Genomic DNA, 24,684 nt, shown 5'->3' on the forward strand with positions numbered 1-24,684 from the left:
ATCTGATCACAGTAACACGTCTCTGCTTTTCAAACCTCCTTCATGTGAACCTGTTGTTTGATAATAACAGCCTAACATAACTAACCAAAGCTTCTTACTTCTGTCGACTTTGCCCTTTTTTCAATCGATTTCAAGCAATTGTTAACCAAATGAAAGACCTCTTGCACAGTTGTCTCACGTTGAAAGACGTCTGGTGGCTTTCACCTCAGGCTTTTAATGTGAAAACTGTTTTACTGACACAAGCTTGATGCAGTTTGAATAAAGTGCAAAGTATAGGAGCAATTAAAGAAAATAAGGTCATGAATGACAATTGTACATTACACTGAGGGGTGTTTCTGTTTGTCCTATACTGACCATTTGATGAGATAGGGTAGACAAAATAATAGAAATACATTAATTAACAATTTAGCACAATCCAACTGAGGCAAAAGCTACATCCTCTTAAGCCATACAGATGAATCAACAGCTCTCTAAGGTGTCAGGTGCGCGAGGCTCAGACGAAGGTTCAAGTGTTGTGAAAGCTGTGTGTAAGATAGGCAATGATGCGTGCTGATGGAGTTGTCGGCTGAAGTCCATCCCCATGTTTTTATCTCTCAAGCACACAAACACACGCACACACATACACACAAAAACACATGCTCACACTCATACTGTAAATAGCTTTCTGTCCAGGGAGGGCATGTTTCTCTGAGATGATTTGACACACCTCCACTGATCACAGTATAAATAAAAACAGATACATTTTAGATTTTAACATCTAGTTTGCATCTTGACTTTACTTTTTACTTAAAAAAACATGTGCAGACTGTTATTCGCCTTGATCTAATATTACCTCAGGCTTCACCTTTCTTTCACTTCCAACTCAAGTGGTTCTGCAGTTTACAATTTCTTATTGTAGCTGTTATTCTTTTGGCATCATTTTAAAAGCTATCACTCATATTCTTAAGCCCTGTCACTTGTCATAGCACGAGCACGACATGCAGCCATGATGTTTGCATGTCTGGATTTCCCGATGTTGAAGTGCACAGCCCACACTGGTACACACTCAGCTATGGTCTCTCATTATGTGTGTGTGTGACTCCATGGAAACAAGCTCTTCATACAAATCTCTTGTAAAAATGTCCCATGTATTACATGATCTCTATCGAAATGCAGTCAGTGATATGAAGATGAGAGAGCGCAGGGCATAAACGTGCAGGCCAAGGGTTTCTTTGTTTGTCTTTGTCATTTGACGTCATACAGCACCTTCAGCTCGAGGCATTCAAACATATACCAATGCAAATCACAAGTCACTGGAATTCTTTTCATCTGACAGATAACCCTCATGAGGGTTGCAGTAGAACTGAGAACATTTACAGTAATCCTGATCTGGTGTAAAACCATTTGTTTTCTAAGATGTCGCACCATCAAGAATTCTAAATATTAAATTTTTTGGCCAAAATGTAGACTGATAACTTCATTTCAATATGTACTGAACATTTTGTAACATGATTTTAATCGAAATTTAACTGATCAAGAAACCAACTGCGTATATCTCTGAATTTAGGTTCATATTGGACAATTTCACACCTTATTGTTGTACAATGCCAACATTCAGTGCAAATGGTAGTGAACCTTTCATGCAGTGAGGTGGTCATGGCGGAACATTCACCAGGTTTTGTAGTTTTGCAATCATAGTTTTATTTTGCCACAAACACAATAATGCAGTTTTAACAGAGCTGAACATGTGTCACAACCGTCAGTGATTCATTGCAGTGGATAATTGTTGTGCATTTCTCTATGTATGGTGCATCTGTCCCTATTAAATAGACATTGTAGGAAGTGAAATGAAACTGCCATAAAAATCTCAGTTTATAAGTATAATCCATAAGGACTGTATCCATGTGCAAAGAAAACCACAATAATATCAGCACTTCCCCCATGTCAGTGGAAAATGCCCAATTCAGAACAACAAACTGGATAGGTTTTTTAGATGACCCAAATTAACCTCCAACAACAGTGGATTATTAGTGTGCATGTGAACATACTGACTGCTGCACCTCCTTCACTTTAAAATGTCCTTCCTCTTCATTATATATAGTAGGACACAAGGACTTGGGAGGTTTGGAGGTGAATGTTCATTTCACAGTTTAGATCACAGGTATTGGTGGACTTTCTTCTCTTAAGTGGACTGAATGAATTGCTCATTTCACCCTCCTGCCATTCATTCTATCTCCCCCTCCACGTCTCCCCTCTCCATTATCCCTACGCCACTGATCAGGACATTTATTTGGAGGGAGTCATGAAGTGGGTAGTCTGAGGTTTCTCTGCTTGATTGGCTGATACAATGTGTGGTTGGTGTTTCTGGGAGGGACAGGCAGCAGTCTGACTGTCTGAGTATCGAGTTACTGGGTTCTCAAACATGTCGCCAAACTCCTGCAAGCGATGAATCTGCCCTGTGATTGATATTTGATGTGTGATTTCTTGCATCACTCAGGTATTTATTTCTTTTGCATTTCACCTAGCACAGCCTCAGATGTGTGTGTTGAAGCAGGCGACACGCACGGAGTCAGAGTTAATAAGAGCTCAAGTTAAATCATCGCAGATTTATAGGGAGGTGGTTTTTGCAGCTACAAGGTGGGTGGATTCCACACACAAATGTACACATACAAATACACACAGCCCGGCACACTCTGACCGTGGTTCTGCCTGACAAGTGCTAAACAAGGCAAACAGTCTCAGTTATAGACAGTAAATAGAGCAGAGCAATACCTGTAAATAACCAACAAAAAAGCCTCATAAATCCTCAGTGTGTGTGTGTGTGTGTGTGTGCGTGTGTGCGTGCGTGCCTGCGTGAGTCAGTGTGCACATGACCCATAAGTCCAGAAGGGCAGCTGTGTGGGGGGGTTTGTGTACGTCTCCTGACCCAATAAAGTTGACCCAGTACCCATTATTTTTTGTGCACATTTATAGGCATGTTCATCCTTCTGTGTATGTGTGTGTGTGTGTGTGTGCCTGAGTGCCAGAGGCAAGTAGGAAATGACATCTGTCTGACCTTTATGTAGTTGTCTCTATCACCTCATTGGTACATCTGTACACCTCCATGCCCACTCAGGTCAGATGGGCATATGTAAAAAGAATTCAAGCTGGCATCCTCCCCAGTCACCTGGTACAGGTGGACTTGCCCACTGGCAAGGAAATCATAGGCCTGTCACAAGCAGGGAAACAAGACTTATTATAAAGCAGCCCGCAGACACAGGATATGTCCTCCTCGGGGTGGAGCAAATTGCACAAGTAGTCTGAGGAGTTTCTTGTGTTTGGGATAAAAACATTTACAGCTCACAGGTCATGGAACTAGAAAGCATCTTATTCTATAGCAGAGTCTTTAGAAAAACAGACCATTGGGCCTCATGCAAGAACATGTTCATAATCTTATCCTAAATATCTAATACATTTTGTTTGTACTGTGAGTTTGTACGAACAGGCCACGTCTGAATTCATCGAACGGAAAAAATGTATAAATTACGTGCGTAAATAAGATGGATGCCACCTGTGCGTTATTGAGTGAGCGTGGACGAGGATAGCAAGTTAGCAAAATCAAGGACCAAATAATACCATATAAGGCTTTGCTTCCTACTCCATGTCAGGAAGTGTTCTTTCATGAAAATGGCATTAAAGAGTAAAAAGAAGAAGTTTACGATGTCGGAGGTTGAAGTCTTTCTTTGAGACATCCAGCAATGAATGTATATATTTTAGAAGTGTCAGCAGGAGTTAAGTGACCAACTAGATCCGAGCTGAGTCACACTGAAATAAGAAGGTAAGTATATCTGAGGCGGAGAACATAGTACCAACAACACGATAAGAATGAGCTTGTTCATTGGTCCATCACTTGCACATGCATATTGTCACGTCTCCTGGAATTTCAAAGAGGGTGGGCAGCGACGTAACATCCCATGTATTTTCTCAGATTAAATACTTGTAAAGCATTTAAATGCTGAATTTGACTTCAGTCGGGTTAGTGTTAGGGTCAGGGTTAGTTGTCTTTGTAAACTAAAGTTTAATCAGGAGAGACAAGTGAATTAAGAAATGGTATTTATAACAGGTTTAACAGAATGATATTTGATGATAAAATATTGACAGAGTCTTTGGCGCTTAGACTCTATGGGGAGATATGTAGCAGCGGGCATCTGTCCTGAGCAGCAGAAAAGTAAATCCCCGCCATGGAGTCCAGACACTGGTGGGGATGGTGGTTGATGACTTGCTGAGTTCATGGTGTGTTCCAATGCTATTGGATAGATGAGACCAGCTGATTAACAGCTCCAAAGGAAAAATGCTTACTTACCAAGGAAGGCAGAACAAACCATGACTGAATCAACATGGTGCTTTAAGCTGCTAAAGATGAGAGAAAACAACATCTTATACCATGCATGAGACTTAGACGGAAATTATTCCTATTAATTTATTCATGTATGGTAAAGAGACAACACCCTGCACGTAAAGAATTATCTGAAGCCAGCAAAGGCCTGGCAGAGGCAATGAATTTGCTGTAGCCAGCAATGCTAAGGGTTGGTACTCTGCCTATAATGAATTAGCTGTAGTCAGTGATGCCTGAAGGGCCAACGCCCTGTGTATTGAATTTCCGCAAGGTGGCAGTATTAGCCAGGTAGAGAAAGGGAGAACAGATGCGCATTATTTGGGACGACTTGGCAGGAACGGGGTTCCTTCACTGCTCATGCCTGTGTAGCTCCTTATTCCATTTGTGACTGCTAAGGAGTGAATGTTGTACATGCGTAAATGAACGACTGCAGTTTGGTTAAATTAACCTTATACACGTTTTTGTTACTTTGGTGCTTTGGAACCATGATTTACTGTTTTGCGTATGCACCAAAGCTAGTCCAATGGCTGTGCATGCTAATGCTAGTTGATGCTGATGTGATATTTGCAATGATTATGTTGGATTTTGGTGATATTAACTATTTTTATTATTGTGATGATTTTCCAAGTACCATACGTTTCTACATACTTAATATGATCAAGCCTACTTAAATAGAGCACTGTACCTTTTCAACTGTCAGCCAGGGCTGGCCCAAGGCATAAGCAAACTAAGCGGCTGCTTAAGGCTCCCATGCCCAATGTGACTATAGGCCTGATACAGCCACAGTCAGTCAGACAGTTGATGGAAAAGGCAGTAGCGTATAAAGATAAAGACACTTTCAGAAAAAAGGACATGCAGGACTAATGTCAATGTTTTACCATGAACATTCACCAGCCAGCTAGCCGTCAAACAAGCCTTGAGTTCAGTCAAGGTATCTTCAACGTCAGCTAGATTACACTCAGAACTGTATCACTTTGAATATAAAAAGAGCAAATTTACGCTGGAGTTGGCATCTTTAAAGATAAAAAAAGAGAAGTATAAAGGCTGATATTGGTAAATGTAAACAACACAGCTTCGTTTTTTTTTACGATGAACACTGGGATCATTGCAAAGGATCACCGGCAGCCTAGTCTGAGATGGCCTTACATGCTTGTACGATGCAGCACAAATGCAAAAGAAAATATTTGAATATAGGGAGAACGTACCTGGCTTGAAACCTGATAATATTCACCCGATACATGCAGTAAAGGCCAGTTATCCACAAGCAGAGGATACTTTGGACTATACTTGAATAGCAGTTGCTGCTCAGACTGAAAATGGGCTCGGAAAACGGGACAGACATCTAGCAAGGGACTGATACAGGCGACTCAACCTTTAATATGCAGGGACTTGACCATGCAATGTCGAATAGTTTTAGTGAGTGTAGAGTGTGATGAGAGGGATTAGAGGCAGATCGCAAGTTTAGGAAGCAGCAGAATGACCTTTAGTTATAAAACCTGACAGATTCTAAAAATGACTGCAGGAATGCTGAACTTAATGCAGGTCAGTGATTAGGAGGAGGACCTGTTGAGGGCAACAGACTGGCTTCTGGGCAAAAGCCCCCTGAATATCTGTAAATTAAAGTGGGATAATGAGACTTCAATGACATTATATGGCCTGCACAACCTGGCTGTGCGAGAACAATGATGCATGGCTGATGGCAGAGTAATGCTTCTCATGATTAGCAGGATTTCTGATTTTATTGACGTGCAAATGATGGGATGAACTGCAGCCGATGCATGGGAGGTATTGAACTTGAAAAAGTATTTGTCTATTTGATGGAATCAGACCTTTCAAATACCTCTGCGACCCACATGGCTCTGCTTATCTGGGAAACTTCGGAGCATCAAGGATATGAATGAATCAGTGCTCATAACAGCAAGCCATTCTTCGCATAAATATATATTTATTTATTTTTATTTGATTGGCTTGACCCTGCATTAGAGTGATGCTAAATGCCAGTTAGACCTGGCAGCAGACTCAAAAGAAATCCTATTTTTAATTAATTGATGATAATTTTCGACAGGGGGGCACTGGTTAAACAGGTGTTTTTTGGCTTGAACAGAGCAGTCAGACTTGTTAATGTGCATGTTGAGAAGATAAGATAAAGTTATGTGACTTTAAATCCAGCAAAAGCCTAGAAAACCTGGTTAATTCTAGCAGGCAGCTTTACAGCGAAGAGCAACATGGGGTTTAGATCCCAATTTAATGTGATGTAGAGAAAGTACCATGACAGAAACAGCTTGTGTTGGAAATAATCAAAGGGGTCTGCAATTGCAGCAAGTGTGAAGAGGGAAGAAATTGAGGTAAGACCAAAACTTTTAATAAAGTTGATACGGATGCTGGATGATTTGAACATGAAGCAGCGTGTGGAACATGGTCAGTGTGCTGTGACGAACAGTCTGTTCGTTCTATTTATTAAGATATGCGTGGTGCTGCTTATGGAGAGGCCCTGTGGCTGCCCAGCATGAAAGCAGCCATAACTCTGCTGTTTGTAAGAAAAACTCTTAGCGAAGTAACCACATAATGATGAGGGGACATCAGCAGTGTAGAGAGATTTCCACTTGTGGAATGAATGAAGAGAGCAAGCGCTGGTAGTGATCAGAGCGGTTAATCATGATGCCACATGATGCTTCGCTGCTGATATCTGACAGGCTGAATGACACTCAGCTGTGATTGACACCACACTCTCCTGATGAGATTAATACTCACCTTTGCAAAACTTGATCAATGAGAATCTGCATGAAATATATGACCTACCAAGCGTGCGAGCAAAGGCAGAGAATGCTGTGCATGACAGGAAGATTGCTGCTGAGGTGCTTGAATGTGCACTGGTGGCTGGTGTTGCGATGCTGATCAGTCCGTGAGTTGTAGAACCGCGAGTAGCCAACATGAACTCGTGAATCAGCCTTGAACAGATCTGATCCAGAGTCTGATGTATGAAAAGATGATGGCAAAAGAAGCAGGGAAAACTCATTGTGATCGAAATACGCAGAACAGCAGCATGAGAGACTAAGGCAGGGAGAGAACCCTATGTACACATAGAGCAGCAAGATGATATGCGAAAGAGGCAGGTGTGTTGCAATGCTATTGGATAGATGAGACCAGCTGATTTAACAGCTGTTCGCAGCAGTTCCAGGATGAATGAGAATTAATGTACAACCTAAGCATAAAGTAGTCTTCCTGTCTGAAATTACGAATACCTCTACATTTTACATCAAATGACAACTTTTTTCGAACCTATCAAAACAAACACTATTTTGGTTTCAAAAACAAATAATCACTATGTCTTCTTTCTGGCACTGTCAGGGGAAAGGGAAAACTCCGGAGCAAAAGGTGCTGATAATGCCCGTTACACTGGTTGCCAAACGCCATTGAAAACGAGGAAGAGTGTACAACCAATCACATTACAATATCTAATTGTGTTGTGGCCCTAGAACACGGCCTCAACCATAGCTTGAAATAAGATGAAGTGTATCGATATGAGCGATGGCCACAGCAAGGCCATCGCTGACTGCAAGGAGGTCGAGGTGAAGTCTCTGTCACTGATATTGATGAAAAAATATGTGCCATAACAGGCATGTTTTATGCTGGTGCTGAATCAGTGCACCTTCATTCATAGTAATATCATACAATATGCAGCATGCTAAAATTATTTGACATGTATTCTCTGGCAGCTTACTGCCAGCCAGGCATGGATTGTTCCATCGGGAATACAGGGAGATTTCCCAGTGGGCCGGTCCATCTGTGTTGGCCGCACGACTGGGCTGCATGGGATCGAAAGCTTTTTTTAAATTAGTTTTATTTATTTATTTATCGGGGCATGGAGAGAACAGATATATGATAGGCCCCCTTGTTTGTCTTTCATGTGAACACTGGCCATTCACAACCTTGGTCTTTTGCTGGGCGGCCCACAGAGAAGAAAGAGAACACACGATCAGCCCGCTGGTTTGTCTCTCTGAACACTGGCCAATCACATCCTACTATGGGATACGTTTCACTTTCTCCAGAGCTGAAGCGCCGTCTCGCTCCGGGACCAACCCCCTTTACTTTCTGTACCAGCATGACTTCTCTTTTAACTTGAGACGCTGTATTATATTAAGACAGGCCGCAACCAGCACCCAGTGTTGCCAACTTAGCGACTTTGTCGCTTTATTTAGCAATTATTCAGACACCTCTAGCTACTCTCTTTTTTTTTTTTAAAGTGACTAGCGACAAATCGAGCAACTTTTTCTGGGGTTAGTGGAGACTTTTGGAGACTCTGACGTGGAAGAATGTATCGTTCTTACTCTTCTCAACGAGCAGCTGATGCTGCCGTGGGCCCCTCCCCCCGTCTCAAAGCACTCACAGGCGGCACAGCAGTGATGCGCAGCAGTCACTCCCAGCTGCAGACAGAGCAGGACATGACGTTCATCCCTCCGCATCCAGACTGCAAATGAACCGCTCATGCGTGAAGCCGCCGCTGGCTGATCCCACCTGGGTTTACAGTCAGGGCGAGATGTAAATGTAAAATTGCTTTGTCTGAAATATATCACTGCATTTATTGTGACATAAAAAAAACAAGAATCGACAGAGGAAAGTTCATTTGTAGTTCTAAACATATTTAGGGTGTTTTTTACTCCCTTTTTGTCCCCTCCCACGACATTATTCCTCTCTCCTAGACTCCGTTACAATTACCTGCACATGGCCAATACGCAAATTAGGTGATGCCGTCATTTAGTGACTTCTAGCGACTTTTAGGACAGCCAATAGCTACTTTCCTTACTGAGGAGTTGGCAACACTGCCAGCACCACACTTTCACTACGGCAGCCAACTCAGCTTCTCTCCCCCTGTCCCTCGTTGTTTTGATATGCATGTGTAACGATGTCCAGCCAGTCGAGGGCTTTGCTGTGCAGTGTGTAGACCTCACTCGCGGACACGTTAAGAGCCTTGATAGCTGCTCATGCTAGCCCTCACAAGTTTTAGGTCGGGGGTTTGAAGCACCTGCACGAAACATGATCGAGTAACCTTCCCCCCACCTCTGTTTTTTTCACAAATCGCGTCGCAGATGATTGCTTGAGTGTGAGAAAATAGTGTTATTTCAGTGTTCTGTTTTCTCCACCCTTGTTTTGTGTTTTGACACTGTTAAGATGCAGCTTTTCAAAGCTGTATGTTTTGTTCTTATTTTACTTGAAGTGAGAAGAGAACATTATTAGAGTACTTGTTATTTATAATTCCTCCAGTTCAATATGAAAACTGACAATTAACATTGTTGAAATGATATTGAATTGCAGGTCTTCTTTTTTTTATTCGATTTGACAGTCAGTTGTTGATAATTAGGCTAGATGTCGATATAACCAGCCTACTTCAAATGGCACTGAATCATAACACAAGTTAGACATTATGACATTATGGTTCCGGACCTTTTCATGAGAAAAAAATTCTCCAACTCGACCTCTCAAACCCCCCTGAACTAAAGTAACGAAAGGTAACTTGAAGTAACTTGAAGTAACATAAAGTAACAAAGAGGATTGCATTTTTAGTTATGGTAAAATGATAACAATTAAAAAAGCACATAGACATCTTTTCAAGAATATAAACATGCATACTTAGATTTTATGAAAAATGCGTACAATGCTTCACTTGTCTACTCACTTACTACTCAGCTGTATTTTATATGTCTAATTTACCCGTTTTCTTTCTGCTTACCTGAAAATACACATGAAATACAGTCATGCTTCTGTCCAGCCCGATGGATGGCATACACTGTGCGCAACTGCTGTTTTTACCCTTGACAGAGGTGCTCACTTTGGGGTGCATTCCCCTTGTGGTGTAAAGATGCCACTACACCCTTGTATTGTCTTAATGCATAATCTGGAGCACAGTGATTATTTTAGATAAAATTAAAACAGAAAATATCAATAACATGAAATAACTAAAAAAATATATGGTTTGACCCTTTTTTATAACCATCTGAACTTATTGTCTTTACTTTTGTAAAAAAAAGGGAAAATTAAAAAGTTAACATCTTGTGCCACCAAAATGTCAGGTGCGCAATGAAAAATGTTGTTTGGGGAATTTTGTGATTGATGTTCTCAGATAAGTAGAATGAACAAGACCTTTTGACAAACATCTGCCAAAACAATTTGTCTTAGTTGTAAAGTATTGTTTGTATTCAAGGTCTGATTCAGTTTCTCATCTTTCTCTGTAATGTAGAGCTCTGCTGTCACCCCATTGACAACACCTCACACATTTGCATCAGGTGACATGTTCCTTCATTACCATGCACGCACATGCTCTAGTTCATTTTTAGTTGATTCCACATTCATTATCATTCTCCCGCAAATACTTGGTATTGCACCAAATCCGCCACTGAAAATAGACCCTGGAAAAAGCATTATTCATCCTGTTTCAGGAAATTCTTGACCCCGTTCTAAAAACCAAGCTACTTATTAATGACCCATTTTCAAAGATTGTATTGGACTGAGAGACACGCAGGTTGGAGAAGATGAAAGGATTGAGAGGCTGACTTATACATTACAGGTTTCTGACTCTTTACAGACAATGAGAAAAGGCTTTATCACCGGCCTTGTCCTGTAACTTAACTCAAAACATGAATGCCAACTAAATTGGAGATACAAGGTTTTCACTGGAGTGTAGCTGCTAATAAAAGAATTGTTAATGAGGCAGAAGGTGTGAGCAGGGTTGTCAGTGTTGTTATGTGTGTATGTCCAGTCTCGCCTGGCCTCATTGTCACCTCTCATCTCCTGTAGTTTTGGGTAGAAAGAGGACGTGAGCCCTGACATGGCCCGCTGTAACTCTCAAAAAGGGTGGAGGAAAAAACGTTTTACACTTTTCTCTTCACTTAGTTCAAACTGAAGTCTTTGAAGTTTGCGATGCCGCCTTGTGAACAAAAATCGTACCCAGAGGTCACTGCCAGATACAGTTTCAGTGCATCATGAGCAACAATGAACATGTTACTTGAAAAGAAATACAATGCTGCAGCACTCGCAATGCTGTCAAAACAAAATTAACAAACACCAAACAAATTACATTAGTGCTGTGTGCTGTTGCCCTTTACCTTTACACTACCTTAATAATGTGTCATCTGTCATGATAGTCCACCACATTCTTGCACCAATTATGTATGTAGAATATGTTGAGAGACGTGTAGGTTACAATATTAATGCCTCTGCTCAGTGTGATTGCAACAATACAATGAAAATTTTTCAACCACATGTTTGATGGTAAAAGGCTTAAGGGCTCAAGAATGTAATTTATACATTTAATTATTCATCATCTGTTGCAATTTGCTGTATGGTAATGTCACTTGTTTCATTTTAAAATCTACACTATATGAGATCATTAGCTGCTATTTAATATACAATGTTTGTTCAAAGCAAACCTATGTCTACCCCACTGCTGTTTTTCCTCAACATAATCTGTGAATGTAGCTGTTACATTTAGAGAAAATGTATTTATAATTGGCATTCTCAGTTTACTTGGCTTGTGCCTTTTTTCATAATGCAAAATTGCACCAAGGCTTGAACAGCACAATCAGTGTCATCAGGGTAACTTTGCACTCTTCTAATTACCTGATTTCTTGTTTCTCAGGTAGATATTGGACTCCATATTCTAACAGCTTGCTGAATTTTTCATATGCCTCTGTAGATTTTAACAACCAATGTATATTATTATCACACGCAGCAGTGATTGATTATCCGTATTGCTGTTTTCATAAAATAATATTTGGCGACACAATGGCCCTCATGCAAGAACCGAAAGACACAAATTTGTTCTTGTGTACGAGTGATTTAGGAGAACTTCCCGCATTCTCCATTTTTTCGTATTTTATGATTTCTTTCAAATACGCACTGAATTGATGGGTTGAGACCTGTTGTAGGAGTCACGTAATTGCTCTGTTGTTAATCAAATCAAGTTTTTCCACTTATGAGTTGTTTTTTCATCACTTTGAATCAATTATGCATAATTTAAATTAAATTAAATGTAAAAAAGAAAAAAATATTGATATATAAATGTATTTTTTTCACTTAACATTATTCTGTTTGATTCAGCATTTCAAATTATAGTATAATTCTACGTGTATAGAATGTGTTAACAGTGTTGCGCAATGGCCAGGGTAGCGCACATCTTTGGCAGTTGGCATGCATGTTGCGCAGGGGCGCAAAGAGTTGCTGGCTTGACATGTCAGTTGTTCATTGTCACTGTGCAAACTTTTTTCACATCATCTACCTAAAATTAATTAAAATCAGCTAGTGACATCTCTAGTCAACCTGCAGACAAGACATGAGCATCATAAGCATCATACGGCACTCATGCCATGGCAAAACGCACAGTTAGTGTCGTGAGGGCAGGTGGATGAGACTTATCACAGCTGTGAACTGCTTTACACACCCGAGAAGAAATGTATAGCCTAAAATATTAGGCATAGCCTAATATTTTGTTTAACATTGTTTTCCCCAAAAAAGTTAAAAGTTAAAGTTAAAAAAAACTGAAATGGGGCTGGAAACCATCCACTCTCTGCCCCTCATTGAGGAATTCTGAGACTATTAATATTCATGATAACACAGGCCGCGTGCCCCGCCCACCACAGCTGTGGCTTGACGGACGGTCGGTGTGCGCTTGGACTGGAGCAGAGGAGAAGTGCGACACCAACATGCTCGGTCTGGACGGAGCCCAGGGAAGGGTTAAAAGAGCGCTGTGTTTCAATTAAACCGCACCAGCACCAGCCCGGAGGCCGACCACGGGTGCAAGAGAACACGGAAGGCGAGTCTGGAGACGAGACCCGCATGCGAGGTGGTGGTGGAGAGAACTTTGACGCCCACAGTTGACTAATCACTCCCAGACTCTTGCCCCTCTCACACACATTGGCATAGACTGGCAGACTCGCTCCCTCAGAAGAAAAAAAAAAGTCTTGCAGCTAATATGACTGGAGGGGGTCTAAGAAAACTGTCAGAATTTTGGTTTTACAGTCAGATGTCAAAGATCAAAGTCAGACAACTGACTTTTAAGCTGCAGTCCGTAGGATTGAGAGACGTGTAGACTTCAAAATCCAATGACTCCTGCTTCCTCCCCCTCCCTCTCCACTGCACCTCGGTTCTGCCTCCAGAGCTCATCCCAGCCCGCAGTGCCTGCGCTGGCTACCATGGCAACTGAAGTCCAGCAAGGTACGTAACATGGCGTTCCCAAGAAGCTAACACGGACTACTGTCGACACTACTAGACTATGACACGTTTTTTAGTTTCCGTCCCCACACATTATTCCCTTAGACTTTTTGTGAAAACAACATGTCAGTGTTTTTGTAAGTTAGCTATCGTAAATCAGTTTATATTAGCTTGTTTACGTCCCTAGCGTTAGCTAGCACATTAGCTACTACAGAGTGTTACATGGTAGGCCTTTACATTAACAGATTTATCTTCACATACATCCATTGTTGCTTTGCAGGATGACTGATGCTTGTTTTCTATATTTTATAACATTATTAGAGCTTTGAGACTGGTACACTGGACTCCGATGAGGAAGTAAACACGGCTGCTATGACGAGTAGAAGAGCGAGGAGAAGAGGGAGTCACCTACGACCACCACCGGGCAGCGGCCGTGGGAGACGGGACAGAGGTCGGCATGTTGGCCCGACACCTGAGGACCTGGGAGCTGAAGACATAGCTGATCTTAATGTTACGAGCCAGTTGGTACCTGCTTCTTTCACTGGTTTCCTTCAAAGATAGTGTAGCTTCAGTTGCCTTTGCTAGATGTAAATAATATGCTGTACGATACTTTTTTTTTCATTTAATTTATTTATTTCAATGTTATATTTTAATATTTATGCAACCTCAGTATTTGCCTTGCAATATAGGGGAATTTTTGAAAGTGGTTGGTTTAAATAAATATATAAATATACAACATTTTGAAGATTACTTCAAATTTTTTATCAATATACTTTTTGAATCAATTCAAGGCATTACAAATATATCAATTTGGGGTAATCACCGATACAATATCTCAAAGAAAAGCATAACAAGTTTATCAACGTAAACAATGATGTAAGCTTTATTTTGCACATGAATAAAATGCAAACGAGGTGTGTTGAATATTCCTTCCTCAGCTGTACCCCTAGCAAAGTCATCAGCTGTGTAGAAAAGCAACATATAACAGAGTATGTGAAACTATGATCCAGAAAAGAAATTCCTCCTTAAAAGTGTATCACAAGTCAAAAATCATTTGAGTACATAATATGTAGGCATGATTATCAGAGTCAAGTATGGGGTGAACAGTCATGTAGGTGAACAGAAATGTAGAAGTATATGTAAAGCGTTAATTTATTTATTTATTCTTTTATTTATTCTTTTATTTATTTATACATTTATTTATGCATTTATTTATTTCATCATTTATTTATACATTTATTTATTTCCTCATTTATTTCTGTATTTATATATTTATTCCTGTATTCATTTATACATTTATTTATTTATTCATTTGTTTATTTATTTATTTCTATAAGTCATAATCCGTCCTCCATAGCATTGTTGTTGTGAATACTTCAGCTCTGTCATCTGTGCACCGCCGCTCCAATGTTTACTCACGTTTTCTCTCTGCTCGATCTGCTTCCTTCTTTTTAGCTTGTTTTTGCTCGTGGTCTTTCATCTGACAATTCTAAGATCAAAGTCAGACTTGTAACATTTAAGTTGAAATTCTGTTATTTAAATCAGAATTCAAAGAGCAAAGTCAGACTACTGTCTTTAAATAGAGAGAAGAGAAATATTTGCAACCGCATATATGTTTACCGATATGTGAATATGCCGAAAAAGATGCTTGGGGTGATTTATCAATGGTGTCATTACGTCAGTTGTCCAGCAGAGCGCATTTCGACTCCATTGTTAACAATACTCTCAACACTGCTTCTGCTAACTGCTCAGCTGGTCCCTGGAGGGGCTGACACTCATCAGATGATGGTGCAACGGGGGATTGAGTGTGTGAGGCGTTGATTTCACGCTATGTTGTTACTTATTTGGTGAGATGCCGAGCTGGAAAGTAGGAGAAATTAACAATGTCCCTATCTTTTATTCTCCATGACAACAAGCTTATACACGTTTACTGGCCAACCACGTAGCTACTTTAATACCTCATCAGCTGAGTGGAAGCCAATGTGTGAGCATCTTAGCCCATTCTACCTATACCGCTAAGTTATAACATTACCAGCAAAATATTGCTAAAAGTGATGTTTTGATAAGCAGGAAAAAGTGTTTCTGATTGGACTTCAATCCATTGAAATAATGGTTCGGAAACAGAACAAAGCTGTAGCATGAATTTCATAGCTAGCTTGATAAGAGTAGAGAATACCTGGTTAGAGAGCAGTGGTGGAAAGTAACATTTACTTAAGTACTGTACATTAGTACAATACAATTTAGAGGTATTCCAATGGCATTTTCTGCTTTTTTATACTTCCATTCCACTATATTTCAGATGGAAATATTGTATTTTAAAATCCAGCACATTTTTTCACAGCTATAGTTACTAGTTACTTTTCAGTTGACTGAGTTGTTGAAGTTCATTTGTAAAAGAGACAATTGGGTTACATTGCTTACATTTTTGCCAATACTCAGCTGTAATTATCATACTACCAGGAATCTGTCTGACCATATGTGCTTTTATTGATTGGCTGAGCATTTTCTGCACTGAAGGATGATTGGCTAAAATGCAGTGACACACTGTTCTTTGGTCTGCCTTGCTTTTCAGCCCATCAGTATTCACATGTAATTTTCAGCAGGAAATTCAAATTCATGTTTAGAACACCCTTTGCACTAGTCATGGAGGGGTGATCTACACAGCCGACAGAGGACACCCTATGGCGTCTATTTAGTTTCAAAACTTGTGTACGTACAAACCACATGCGCGTAAAATACGAGAGAGCAGATCAACACCACATGCATAAAACACACTTTTGGGGTCCCACTTACCGTTGCTCAGCTCTCTGGAGCTGTAGTTACCCTTCGTGAATGTCCGTCACTGGCGCACAATGAATCCTGGGATAGGTTAGGCCGGGAAAAATCCACGCATTTGGATCATTCGTCGGAATGGAAAGACACATTTGTCAGCTACATTTCAAGCATAGACTATATAAAAAGTGGATGTAGTCACTTGGTCCGCAAAATAAAGCCAATGCAAAAGTACCTGCAAACTGTATTCTCCAGAATGACCAACAGAGGGCCACTCACTATTTGTTACCATAGAAGTCTATTAGAAAATGACTCTTATTCTTACTTGATTTATGAGGTCAATTAACATTTTTCTAAGGAGTTTATGATTCAATCTCTAGTTTCAAGACCAAAAAATTATGTATTGGGCGTGATTGACAGATTTACCATCCAATGGGTACATGGTTGCAGGTGTCGGTGGACGTACATTGGACGAGCTCTCAGTCAGACCCACCCCCTGCTCCTATGTCTGGTTGCAAAAAAAACAAGATGGCAATGATCAAAAGGCTAAACTCAAGGCTTCAAAACATCAATTAAGAAAGCAATGGGTGACGTTACGGTGGATGTGGTTTGAAGTAGCCTTCGAAGTGGGACTGGGTTGGTCCCACATCAGTACATGGTTTTGAGAAGAGAGTTTGGTTTTGATGTAAGTGGAGAGTTTGGTTTTGACATGGAAGTTGGAAGTTTGTGAAAATTAGTGTACAGTTATCCAATTGTGTTTAGAGTTTTGGGAAATGGAGCATTATTTCAAGAAATGTGTCTTAGCAATCAAGGAAAACTGTAATATAGATAAGGAGCCGTACAGGTGTCAATCTTGAAACACCATACACTTAAAAGAAAGACAATAAAATCAAAGCGCAGCGAGTTCTCAGTTAATTTGGACCCTGCCTCAACTCACAAGCGTCCAGTATCCAGGACAGCACCCCAGCAGGTGTGAATGTCCTTCTGACCATAGCCAGGCATCAAGAGGACAATCACATCAAACCTCTCTGCTAAACAGAGTAAACAACTGTGACCTCCAATTAGACTTCTGCTGTTGTGTATAAAAATGATACATCATATACAGGGATACAATTAAACAACCACAGAAAACAGACACTTATCCACTTTATCCACAATTTTCATTAAAACCGCAGTTAATACCACGGATGTTTCCCCAGTAAATACTGTCCAGCTCAGTTAGTATCAGTCTCCCAGACGCAGGCGCAGCTGCAACGTGGGTTTGTTGTGGACCCGAATCGCGCTTGAGAGCCATTCTTTTTATTTTGCAGAGAGAATCAGTCAGTCAAGAGAGAGACATGCTGTCAAAGTTCAGCGCAGAACACACACTTTCAGTTTCAGTTTCACTCAGTTTCACTTGCTCAAGTACTTATGCAGAGAGGGACTGGCGTCAGTCAGAACAGATAATTGAATCCGAGAAATAATTTTTTTTTTGTTTTATTTCAAGTCTGATCATTTCATGGTGGTTATGTTGTAAAGCAGAATAAAACACAGGTAAATCTCTGCACAAGATAGGATTTTTGGTCTCTTCCTGGTGCTTTTTTTCTTAAAAAATAACGATGAGCTGTTCATTTGAAAGGTTAATTTATCTTTTTTAACATTTTCATATTATAAAAATACAGCAATGCAAATAATGATAATTTTGGTCACTGTAATCGTGATAATTTAATTTCATACATCTCTACTACACATACAATAATTGCATTTTATAATGTTTCTTTGATTAGTTATTGGGTCTCTCAGAGTGTGTATGTGATTTATACTCATCCTCTTCAGTTGGAATCGGACCTTTGCATTTCTTATCAACTGCCTTGGTTGCTCCTCTCCGGATCATTATTACAGGAAAATTACTCCAACACAGTTATGACAGTTATAATCAGTCTTGTCAGGCCTCTTACCACAGCATTGTCTGCTCGACCATTGACCTATGAGGTGGTCCTTGTCGTCAGTTAACACCTGAAACGGTTCTCTCTACCTGTGAGACAGGGACACATTCTCCATAGATTGGAGAGATTTGATTTACACATTCTTCTGGAATGATGAAACATGAAAAACCCCCACGATGTTTCCAGGAGTCTGTGGAGGACCTGTAAATTAAATATTTTTAACATTGCTGTTAGTTTGCTAGTTTTGTTAACATGCAATATACATCAATATCATACACTCGTATATGCATCTACTCATCAGTCCAGAGAAGTGTGACCTTTTGGGATTATACTCTGTCAGGACTCATGAGGACTTAGTTCAGTTGCTGCATTCTCTGTACTGCGGATGAAATATAGAACAATGGTTAAGTTGATTCTCTCATTCTCACTTTCACAGCCTTGACAGCTTGGCATATGTGTGAAATCTATTTTCATACTTAATACAAACATTAACAATCATAACAATTTGATTATTTAAATGGCAATATTAATTTTACTCCTGATAGTTATAATAATCGTGTTTTCACTGAACTTTCTTTCTTTACTTGTACAATATCTTGTGTGACTAGAGCAAATCATTGTAACCTAATTACATAATTCATCCCCCTTTTCCTACATGTGTCGGACCTATTGAAAACATTGGTCAAAACATGAAGGAAGGAACTGAAATCTTTATAGCCAGAATGCAGGCTCTAATGAGAGGATATAATTCTGTTGCTTCTCGACGTGCCTTTAGACAGTGATTTGCTCCATAACTTCCCAATCCCCCACTACAGCTCAACCAGGTGTTTGTTATCTTTAAATCCATCAGTTAACAAAATCAGATCAGAATTTTGAATCAGTCTGCTTTAATTCTCTTTCAAGAAATGTGAGGGTTTGACAATATGATAGCCCCATAGCCAGATCTCCATGCTGCATAGCCTTCAAGATGTGCAGCCCTGCATAAACAACACAAACAACAAAAACAACACAGTCGTGACCAAGTACAATGGCTGAAATTTAACAATTATGGTAGCAACAGCGGCTACATCTCTGAGACAGCTCGCCATGCCAAGACCACAGGCGGAAACCAGTATGAGTTATATGCAATAGGGCGATAATGTGACACACGCTTCCCGTGCAGGTGTAAGCTGATGATAGACCAAGAGGCCCAAAGCGGTGCTGAGGTGAGGGCTTGCTTTCGATCACGAAAGGCCTCGTGAAGGGGGCAGATACTTTAGACATATGGTCAGTGTCTCTTTTTTCTTTCTCAGCACGAAAGGCAGCTTCAACAGTCTTTTAGACACATATTCCAGAATCTCTTGTTCTTAAAATCAGTTGTTGACCTTTGGTCTCTGTAAGGGCACTGCATGCCTCTCTCGATGTTGACGTCACTTCTCACCGCTGCCACACAAAACTCGAAAAGGCCTCCAAATGTCTTTGGAGTAATCTGGCCCAGTCAGTTTTCTACCTTTACTGTATGTTAAAACAAACAAATGCTGGCTGTCTCTCAATGGGATAGATTAAAAATGAACTCAAGTCAACGACTGCAGTAATGGACTGCAGCTAAATATTTGACTGTCAAAAAGTTTAACTGCTGCAATGGAAGACATCACAGGTGCTCATGTGGGAAATATTGGCTGTATGCTGAATGGATGATTGCAAAGATGAAAGCCATGTCTATCACAGACAACATCAAGCAAAACAGTCATCAACAGATTAAAAAATGTAATCTCTCTTATTCTTTAATCTCTGTCATCGGGAATGGTTAAATATGATCTAATTAACTTTAACAGTAGTGGTGGATCTTCATAATGATCGTTTGAAAATTTGAACTGCTTATAATTTAGAATCTTTGCATTCCCTGTCTTTCCCACTGCTGACTGTGTGTGTGTGTGTGTTTGTGTGTGTTTACATGTGCGTGTGTGTGAGGTTGAAAGACATCTGCGACTGCCAGTGTTTTGTTTTTGGGCATTTAATGGAATAAAAATACATCTACTTTCCTCATTCAAATGTACAACTTATTTTCATCATTATTTTGTAAGGGTATTGTCTATCATTCTTTTCAGGCTTGATAATAATTAACAATAATGAAACATATTTACTGTATCAACAATTTTCTTAATGAAATTACATCAAGTATCCACAAAACTTAATATCATGTTTATTTTACTTTCTCTGTTCAGAACTTTTGGGATCTCCATGTTGAATATAGAGAGCTAATACATGACCAACAGAGTAATAAACAATTGAGTATCTCAGTTGGTCTTGTTCACTTGCCAGTTGGCCTTGTTTACTACTCAGTTGGTCATATTCACTTCTCAGGTGGCTTTGGTTACTTCTCAGTTGATCTTGGTCACTTCTCAGTTGGCCTTGTTCACTACTCACTTGGTCATATTCACTTCTCAGTTGGCTTTGGTTACATTTTGGTTGGTCATATTCACCTCTCAGTTGGCTTTAGTTACTCTTCAGTTGGCGATGGTTACTTTTCAGTTGGCCTTGTTCACTACTCAGTTGGTCATATTCATTTCTCAGTTGGCTTTGATGACTTTTGGGTTGGTTGTGTTCACTTCTCAGTTGGTCTTATTCATTCCACAGTTGGCTTTGGTTACTTTTCATTTGGCGATGGTTACTTTTCAGTTGGTCATGTTCACTTCTCGGTTGGCTTTGGTTACTACTGAGTTGGTCTTGTTCACTTCTCAGTTGGTTATATTCCCCTCTCAGGTGGCTTTGGTTACTTCTCAGTTTGTCATATTCACTTCTCAGTTGGCTCTTTTTACTTCTCAATTTGCTCTGGTAACTTGTCAGTTGGTCTTGTTCACTTCTGTTGGTGACAATCACTTCTCAGTTGGCTTTGGTTACTTCGCAGCTGGTTGTGTACTCAAGTTGGCTTTGTTCACAACTCAGTTGATCATATTCACTTCTCAGTTTGCCTTTGTTACTTGTCAGATGGTGTTGTTCACCACTCAGTTGGTCAGATTTACTTCCCAGGTGGCTTTGGTCACTTCTCAGTTGGCCTTGTTCACTACTCAGTTGGTCTTGTTCACTTCTTTAGTTGGTCATATTTACTTCTCTGTTGGCTTTGGTTTCTACTGAGCTGTGTTGTTCACATCTCAGTTGGCCTTGTTCACTAATTTGTTGGTCTTGTTCACTACTCAGTTGGTCATATTCATTTCTCAGGTGGCTTTGGTTACTTCTCATTTGGTCTTGGTCACTTCTCAGTTGGCCTTGTTCACTTGTCAGTTGGACATATGTACTTCTCAGTTGGTCATATTCACTTCTCAGTTGGTTTTCTTCACTTCTCATTTGGCCTCGTTCACTATTCAGTAGGTCATTTTTTTCTCTTCTCAGTTAGCTTTGGTTACTACTCAGTTGGTATTGTTCACTTCTCAGTCAGTCTACGAATAATAGATTACAGACTTTGTTTGTTTTTAAAGTCTAGTGTAAGTGCAGTCAGATTCTCATTCCTAACTCCTTACGGATTCTCCTTCACATCTTTCCTTGACCTCATGACGTTTTCCATCAGGGTAAAAATTTGCAAAGATCAGGACATTAGAAACCAACCCTATTACTAGACAACAATCAAGTTGTTTTTTGCATTGAGAGCATTTTCAAGTGTCTTGCTTTTTAGAATATTTTGCATGTGTGGCAACAACAGTTTGGCTGAGGTTAGAGAACGATGTTTATGGTTAATATTGCATGTGAGACTGGACATAAACACCAGTCTGCTGCATGTAAGTCAGTCATGCTGCATAGCCCTTCTACAACCTGGTCTCCACAACCTTACTTTTCATCTTGCAGTATACAAGGCACGAACTTCCTTTCAATTTATTTTGCTATGGGATGCAAATTATAAGGTGTCTCCTTACCTTTCATCATCAAGGAGTGAACCTTAATAGCTTCATAAATGTAGGGTTTATTGCAGGGTAGTTGGATTGGATTGAACAGGTGTACCTAATAAGCTTCACACACTGATGTGGAAAGACACACAGTAGAAAGGATTATGGTATGAGATTTATCCTACGCCCATGCTCTACAGCAGCAGCACAGGGAATGAAAGGAAAACAAGGCACACAGCCAGGGACAGAGAAAGAGATTGTGTCTGCTTTATCCATGTTTGCTCAGTTTAGCGCAGGGTAAATATTAGCCCGTGTGCTCGGCAGCCGTTCTTCTCCACTGGGCTTCAACCTTACACCCTTCCCGCAGAGACTAAAGGCAAAAAGAGCACAGGAAGAGAAGGGAAGGTAGAGGATGAATGGGGGAGAAGTAGAGTTATCAAGGTAACAGATGGAGAGTGGCAAAAGGCAGCTCAGAGAAACTGAACAGAGACCACATGATGGCAGAGAATAAAGAGAGATAGAGAAAGTAGGAGTTGGAAAGAGGGCAGTCGATGGTCAAGTTCAAAAGAGATACTATTTTTACTGTTAGACCACACTCAGTATACCGTATTTTCTGCACTATAAGGCGCACCGGAGTTTAAGCCGCAGCAGCTAAATTTAATGATTTGTACATCAATATGCCGCACTGGACTATAAGCCGCAGGTGTTTTAATGTTTAATTACCATATGTAAGAGTTCATGCACAGAGGGGATTGTCGGGAAAGAGATGGCTGCTTGAGGAAGCTCCCATTTATTAACATTTCAACAAACAAGTTGCATATTTGCATAACATACTAAAACCACCAAAGTCCTCATCTTCAGTGTCGGAAACGAACAGGCTCAGGGTGGCTTCGTCAGCCACTCTCCTCTCTCCTTCGTTGTCGCTCTCAAAACCAACGAACTCCTCTTCGTCACTGTCGGAATCGATCAGCCTCTGAAGGGCCTCAGCTGAGCCTGTGGCGGCGTCCTCCTCTTCATCACGCAGCAGTCCAGCCTTTCAGAACCCGTTGGTGATCGTGGATGTTTTGACACTCCTCCACGCTATCAGGATCCACTCGCAAACTTGAGCGAAAGTTGCTTTTCGCTGCTTTAACCGTGGACCGCGGACCGGTCATAGAGCCCATAGAGTTAAAGTTGGTGGACTGTAACCTGTAAAATCCATAGATTTAGGAGGTCCCCTAGTGGCCGTTAGCTGTAAAAATCCATAGATTAGCCGCACCGTTAAGGTGCAGGGTCGAAAAATGGGGAAAAAGGCGCGGCTTATAGTCCGAAAATTACGGTAGATGTCATAATGATGACTTATGTGCAGCTTGACATCCTGCTGCATTTTATGGTACCTGTCTTCATCAGCTTCACAGCAGTGCTCTTACTTTCAGAAAGGTTTTTTTCCATTGTGCCAGGAAAGGTGCACTGTTTAAACCTCTCTAAACTGCAGAGATACTGTGTACCATTGCTGTTTTTCAATTTAAGGAGGTTTGCAACCACAGAGAAGGAAAGAGAGGGCAAAAGTAAAATGCTAACCGATTCATATTGGTGTGTTCTTCTTTGTGGCTGTGTTCTGCTGTGCAGAGGAAAGGGATAAAATAGGAGAGGCAAAACGATGCTGCAAGGACAGAAAGGGGAGAAGAGTGGAGAAAACAAAGGAGACACAAAACACTTTGCTTTCAATTTTGTTGTGTCAAGTTCACAGTCATTCCCTTCAATTTCGGCCAGCTGCTTTCCTCACCTCTGCACAGCATGAACAGGTTGCTTCAGAACAAAGACACACAAAAAACAAAACTAACATTAATACATATGTCTCACCCAAAGCCACACACAGACAAAGTGTAAAATCAGAGAAGGACAAAAAAAGTAATCTCCCGTTTGAGTTTTTTTACTGCAGTGTATTCTCCAGCATGACAAATTGCATGTGCAAATTGCAGAAGAGAAAGCAGAGGAGTCGTGTCCGTCTGTCCTTTCACACAAACTCCAGTCTTGTATATTCAACTAATCTCGCATGTTCACTCCTCACAGGGTTTACAAACTCACACAGCCTCGTCCTCCATTTAATTGCCTGAATTATGAACATAGTGTGTATCTCTCTGGTGGCAGTATTCTCTGAATAAAATTCAATTTGTGGTATTATTTTGAAGTGTAGACGGTGAAGTGAAATATAATTCATAATTTTCAGATTTAGAAGGTAGTTCTTGAAGTACATCATAAAGTTAGCGCCATTGCATCTTTATCTCCTTAATATTAACCTTTTTTTATCAAGGTTCATATTAATTAGGATAAATAGCATGATGATTGTGGTGGAAATCTTGATTTCCTTGAGAAATGAACAAATAATCATTCAAATATAACAAGTTTGAATACAAGTCATATTTAATTGAATCAAAGTCAACAGTACAACAGAGTCTGTTCAGCTGGTTCAGAGCTCCTTCACCATGGAAGGGTTCAGAGGTCTGACCCAGATCACAAGGAAAGACATCTTAAATAGCCAGGCCAAAGCGGCCAGGTCAACAAGAATGTTGGCCTTATCACCTCTCTGAAT

At 40.3% G+C, this 24,684-nt stretch overlaps 1 protein-coding gene and 2 long non-coding RNA genes across 6 annotated transcripts in view; 2 read left to right on the forward strand and 1 right to left on the reverse strand.

Moving 5' to 3' along the window:
• nrxn2b (neurexin 2b) overlaps nucleotides 1-24,684 on the forward strand; it is a 675,914-nt gene that overhangs the window by 591,679 nt on the left and 59,551 nt on the right. The window lies entirely within an intron of this gene.
• LOC124849734 lies at nucleotides 12,999-14,472 on the forward strand. The gene is made up of 2 exons (XR_007030211.1): nucleotides 12,999-13,561; nucleotides 13,880-14,472. It is a non-coding gene; the product is annotated as an uncharacterized LOC124849734 (long non-coding RNA).
• On the reverse strand, nucleotides 14,428-19,891 carry LOC118300859. Its single transcript, XR_007030213.1, has 4 exons — nucleotides 18,268-19,891; nucleotides 16,757-16,838; nucleotides 16,352-16,417; nucleotides 14,428-14,520 (listed from the first exon to the last, which is right to left on the reverse strand). It is a non-coding gene; the product is annotated as an uncharacterized LOC118300859 (long non-coding RNA).

Source organism: Scophthalmus maximus, chromosome 2 (assembly GCF_022379125.1).
Source record: "Scophthalmus maximus strain ysfricsl-2021 chromosome 2, ASM2237912v1, whole genome shotgun sequence".
Classification (NCBI taxonomy): Eukaryota; Metazoa; Chordata; class Actinopteri; order Pleuronectiformes; family Scophthalmidae; genus Scophthalmus; species Scophthalmus maximus.